Genomic DNA, 6,205 nt, shown 5'->3' with positions numbered 1-6,205 from the left:
CTCCCAAGTTAATAATCGTCATTTGCCTTCTAAACTAATCGTTGTTCTTGCCTTTGATTGGAGTTGATAAGTTATTAAAGGTATTGTTGTTGGTTTAAAAGCTTGAAAGCTTTGTTACTCCGTGGGGCTAGAGGTTAACCAAGTCATCTGAGAATGGAATCCGATATAGTCAAATTTTCAAAAATGCTAGCGGTGGGTAAAATACCCAAAATGGAGCTAGTCGTGCCGATGGATGATAGCAACGGCTCGGCCATGAGACCATTGGAGGATGCGACAATGTCGAGTCCCAATTCGCCAAAAGCAGTATCGATCGAAAAGGAAAAACTGTCTCGATCGAAAAAGTTCCTTTGGAGGAAACAAGGGAGAAAATGGCCTCGGCTCAAGGGTTCAAATTCGAGGTTAAAACCCTCAAAGACGGGGTCCCTCAGGGTCCCATCTGTACGAACGTGAATAAAGCGTCAAATGCATCTGCAGTTCGTAGGCCAGGCATCTCGTTTGCTAGCATACTCAAGGGGCCTAACTATAAGGATTCAGAAAAAGGCGCATCAAAAGGGGTGCAGGTGAAGGGGAAATCGGAAAACTGCAGAATACAAGAGCTAGACTTCAGCAAGAGCTCATGGAAGTCAACAAAATGATTGAGGCCGTCCCTAACAACAACAAAAGAACGTGCTCCCAAACAGACCACAGTGGGCTGGTTGAAGACGGTTTGGTAGATCGGGCCTATTCTGCTTAAAGAAAGTCCTTGCCACAGTAGGTGGAGGTTGCCGAGGCTATTACTGTAGCGATTCCATCAACGCTTATCAAAAACAGTGAGCCAGGCAAGCTCAGCTAACACTGGTTTTTGGGTTCAGTGGAAGAATACCGAACAGGTTTGAGATGATTTAATGGCTTCAGGGCCCTCAAATTCTTGGTCATGGACGAGCAGTTTAAAGTACTTTTTACCTAGCTAAAGGGTTTTGTTCAGTGAGATTCAAAGAGGCCTCCGATGTGGAAAAGATCCTCGACAAAGGGCCCCTAGTATTTAATAGGACTATGGTCTATGTGGTGCCTTGGGAGCTAGTGTTCGACTCAACTGAATCTCTACAAGGGTTCCATCCGATCTGGGTGGAGTTTGTGGGACTGCCTAGTTGGCTCTGGGATAATCTCAGGATTCTCGCTAGTCAACTGGGCACTCCCTTTATACCTAGTAAGAGAGGGTTTGGCAGAACCTCAAACAGGATTTGTATAGGATGGGATGTATCTAAAACACCACCTAAGAGCATGGTTGTTGGAGGCTCGCCATAGCATAGGCAATCTCCCACAAATCTATCAATCCGGAGAGAGAGAGCATGACCCGGCTAGGGCTTGGAGGTATCACACAAAGAATGTGCGAGAGCGTCATCGGATGCAAAGATTGAGAGGATTCAAGAGCGTGCATCCTCCAATGCAAATAGAAATCATCCCAAACAACTAATGCTAATCACACATCAAGCATCAATTTCAAGCAATCATTTACACACATCATGCAACGAAGTGAAACACACTAATCTTGGAATCTCTCAAGCACAACTCTAATTACATGCATTGACGATTAAGAACACAAGATCGCATTCAAGTCGGCCACCCCAACCATGCCCATCATGGTGTCCAAATCAAGTCACACATAATCAAATTAATCTCAAGGCTTCTTAAACCTACACACACACAAGCACACCATTAGAGGACAACTCTAATCCCTCAATCACGAGTACACCCACTCCGCTTAATTGAGAGAGTTAGATAAGGACTCCACTAATCGGAGAAGCTTCGCATAAGTAAGAGTTAGATTAGAGAAGACCAACACCTCAAAACAATGAAGGAAAGTAGATAAACATGATTGACAATATAATGAAGACTAGATTAATTAAGAGAGGATTACACTAATTACATGTGATTAGCACTAGCCTTTTAAGCATGGGCATTAAGCTCAAAGGCTAGGTCATCAAGACCTCCTATAGGGAGAGAGTTCTCAAAAGGACAACTCAAGAATGACCTCTCATTAAGCATAGGGCTCTTTTATAGTTTTGGGCTTCAAACCCTTCAACTATGGGATAAAGTGAGCTCTCTAGCTTAAACTCATACAACTTTGGAACTCCTAAATGAGCCCAAGCCCTATACAATGAGAAGTAAATACTGTGCACTATGACACATCCACAACTTGGTGCATAAATGGTGTAGCCATTAGCCGCTTCTAACACTCCCCCCTTCCTAATTTGGCGCACGTCTTGTGTGCCGGTGAAGCAAGACACGGTGACATGGTAGAAAGCAAGTCCAAGGAAGAAATGTTGAGCTACAAAACATAAGAACAAGTAATGAGCATCAAAGGCCACCAATAATGAATAAAACATGAAGCATAAATGAACAATCATCCAAAGTGATTTTTTGCTTCTAAAAGATGGGTTAATCATAGTAAAAAAGTAGACAACATAAAGCAAAAAAATACTCAAACTATTGTGAAGATTAAACCACTTGAAATTTCAGTTTTATGCATGAAACACAAGCAATCAATTATGACCCTAGGCTAATGCAAGTTCATAAACCTACTAGCCTAAAAACTATGTGAACAATCTTAATAAATCATTCAAGTCTATCATGTTTATGGGCTATAAAAAAAACTCCTAATCTATTAGTACATTGTCAAAGTTTCTTGAAGCTCATGGAAGTTTTGATTTAGTCATTCGTAGAAAAATTAAAGCACAATCACAAGGCTTCCACCCCAAGGCAAGTCTAGGTACGACTCTCGGCTCCTTGAACCCTCAAGAAGGGTTTCCAAAAGCCTACTAGCTTACCAAGGCGACGGCTAACCCCTATCAACCCAGGGCATCAGTTTAGGGCCTTGACCAAGCGAGCCAAGGTGATTCCCCTCGCCTACCAAGTGCCAATAAGGCGCTAGGCCTCACTCAAACACAACATAACATATAATTTTTATTTTCATGTGCCTTAGTAGCATTTTTGCTACCTTTTTGGACACTTCTTTGCTTCATGGTTCATTTTTTAGCACATTTTTATTGCTTCCTTTATGAGATGTGTATGGCAATTGGACTAAAAAAGATTAGAGCCTAATCATAGCCCTAGGTCATGACAAAAGTTAATGGAATATTAAGACTATCACTAAGTATCTAGGAATAGCAAGAAATGAACCTACATTAACCTAAGGTCAAGGCTAACTACCTATGATTAACATACATAAAACCTAATTTTTTCATGAGTTTAATTTTCACAAAGTAGGGTGTTAAAACTTTACGATGCCTAGCTTTCTAACCGAAAAAAACCATAGCTTAGAAGCAAAATTTCACTTAAACCAAGCAAGAGAATGGAGAGATGAACAAAGAGCCAAATCATGGAAGGATTACACCTTTGAGCATCCGTGAGCAAACATCCTTTGTGCAGAGAAGTCTCTTGATCCCTTTTATTTACAAAAGAAGCTTTTTGAAGCTAAGTGTGAATACAAGCTACAAAAGCCAATTATTTAAATCCAAAAGCACACAAAAAACATTAATGAAAACCTAAAGCTAGGGTCTTGCATACCCGAATTTGCCAAAGGGAAAAAACCCAAGGGAAAAAAATGCCTTTGGTTATGCACATGATGCTCTTTGTCGCAAATTTATGCATACATATCAACCATGAGAGATAAAATGAGCTTCTACATAAGCAAATAGTGCAATTTTTACCATCTCTCATGCATGTTTCAAAAGTGGATTTATTTCTAGCTCAATGAAATATGGAATTTTACAACAAGCCAAGAGCTGAAAGTAATGCAACTTTTGATAAAATTAAGTGGCTCTCGATAGCCAAATTTTACAATTTAAAGCTTTTCAAAAAGTTGGCTAACAACTAGCTCACATGAAATTTTACATTTTTTAGTGCAATCTATGAGCTAGAGATGACTGCAACTTGATGAAATGAAAATAAATGGCTCTTACTAGCCAAAGTATGTACTTGAAAGCTCAAAAAGCTGGCTAAACACTAGGTCAAATGAAAAAAATTGCATTTTTAGACCAAGCTATGAGCTAGCATTACAACTTTAATCCAAACATGGAATGGCTCTAATTAGCCAAATTTTGCAAAGTTTGCAATGATGACCCCTTTTTGGATCATTTGGAATCACACCCTGCCATACCCCTTCAAAACAACTCAAATGTTAGTGCTCTTTAGCTTTTGATCATCCAATATAAGCACTAAAACTTGCACAAAGCCAAGTTCAAATTTTTACGCACACTCTTGTCCATCAAAACAAGCTCAATTTTAATGCTTTCAAATAATTTCTCATTCAATTCAAGCATTAAAAATGCACAAGCAATGTTAAGTTTAAGCACAAAGTCCCGACCGAGCATCAACTTTGTCATCCCATGTAGCTCTCAAACCCCATGCATGTCATACGGATTTTTTTAAATTTTTATTTTCCATTTAGTGCAATGATAATGCAATCGAGCCAAGCACTAAAACATGTTCTGCAACAAGCCAACCATGAGTGCAAAATACGACAATTTGTGCAAAGAAATTATCACACAATCAAAGCACACAACCGATGTATACATCATGCTCATATAGCACATATGGCATTTAGAGAAAATGATGAAGTGTCAATTGAGCTCTCTTGAAGCATCAAAACCTTGTTTTGTTTTATTGGCCACCATCTCTTCACAAAAGATCTTTGATTAGTAATTGCAGGAAGTTTTTATTCAGCCAAGCTCCAAAATCTATCACATTCCACCACAAACTTGGCAATTTTTATGTAATTCTATGAAAAATTGTTCACCCATCGCACAATAAATCAATGCATTTGCTTCTCATGCTCTTATGTAGCATATTTTTACATACAAGGCAACAAAAGAGAGAGAAATGACATTGGCCAAAGATTGCACCTATCAGAACTTCATTCAAAACTCTCTCTCAAGTGATTCAAAAATTGCATTTTAAATTCCAATGTCACATGCATTTTTAAATGCAATTTATGCAAAAAATTTATGAACCTCTTAATAAATGTACATGAATATGCTCTCAAATCCCCTTAAGCCGACCTCATTACAGAATTTCAATCAGTTATAATTGTGATGACAACCTGAAAATGTTCGATCAAGCTTAAAGCCATGCACAAAATCCCATATTTTTTACCCATTTCTCAAACCCATGCAAGCATGAAATTCATGTTCTAGGATTTGTTGAACGTGCGAGCAGTATCTATCAGTGCAAAGGTAGGGGCTCTGAGGGTTTTAGCCTTATGAGCTTCGAGGGCAAGGAGAAGGGTGGGAACACTTGCTTACCCTTTTTTTTAAAAAAAAATCCTCAAAAAAAAACCTGCTGGCAGCATGCTGCAGCTCTACGGGGCCGCTAGAGTGAGAGAGAGAGAGAGATGATGTGGGTGATGAGATTGTGTGTGTGTGTGTGTGTGTGAAGCCAAGCCAACTCAGGCAAGGCCAGTACCCAAACTCTGCCCGTGTGTGTGTGTGAGTTGTGGCAGTGTGCTACGAGCAGGGCCGGGGTCCGCGCCTTTTGAGGCATTGAAGGCGGCCAAGCTCAGCTAGATCAGCGGGTTCAGAGAAAGCGGTGCAAGTCTCTGCGCGCGGGTCAGCATAAGCCAGGCGAGCCTAGTAGCCCTAGTTGCATGTGTGTGTTGTGTGGCGAAAACGCCAAGCATGGATTGCACTACGCATTTATGGCAGGTGGGCCATATGTAGAAAATGGGTAAGTGTGTGTTTGCAATGCGCCTTTTCAGGCCCCACTGAGTGTGTGTGTGTGTGGCGGATGAAGACAAAAGGTTAGCTGGCATCAAATGAGCGAGGCGAGTTGTAAACCTGTATGTGGCAGGGCAGCGCGGGGGTGTAGCTGGGATCTGGGAGCACACAAATGCCCGAGGAAAACATTTCAGCCAGGTAAGGCGGTAGATGTAACAAGCTTGGCGCGAAGCCCCTAGGGAAAGCGGTCGATCACGCCTATATGAGTGATTCAACTAGGCTACAACGGCTCGCCAGAGTTTTTAAACAAAACTTTCATTTTGTTAAGAGGACATTCTGACAGATTAGTGAGAGTGTGTCCGTGTGTTGAGAGACATGAGAAAATGGCCATTGATTTAATCATGAGGGAGATATCAATGGTGTGCAATTGGTCATAGAATCATACTTTGCACAAATCAAAATTCTCTCGATAAGCATGCATTCTTAATCATGCAAAGAGACCAATCCACAAC

This window comes from Adiantum capillus-veneris, chromosome 20 (assembly GCF_014529385.1).
Source record: "Adiantum capillus-veneris isolate H3 chromosome 20, ASM1452938v2, whole genome shotgun sequence".
Lineage (NCBI taxonomy): Eukaryota > Viridiplantae > Streptophyta > Polypodiopsida > Polypodiales > Pteridaceae > Adiantum > Adiantum capillus-veneris.
The sequence above is the reverse complement of the archived record's forward strand: the minus strand, read 5'-3'. Positions refer to the sequence as shown.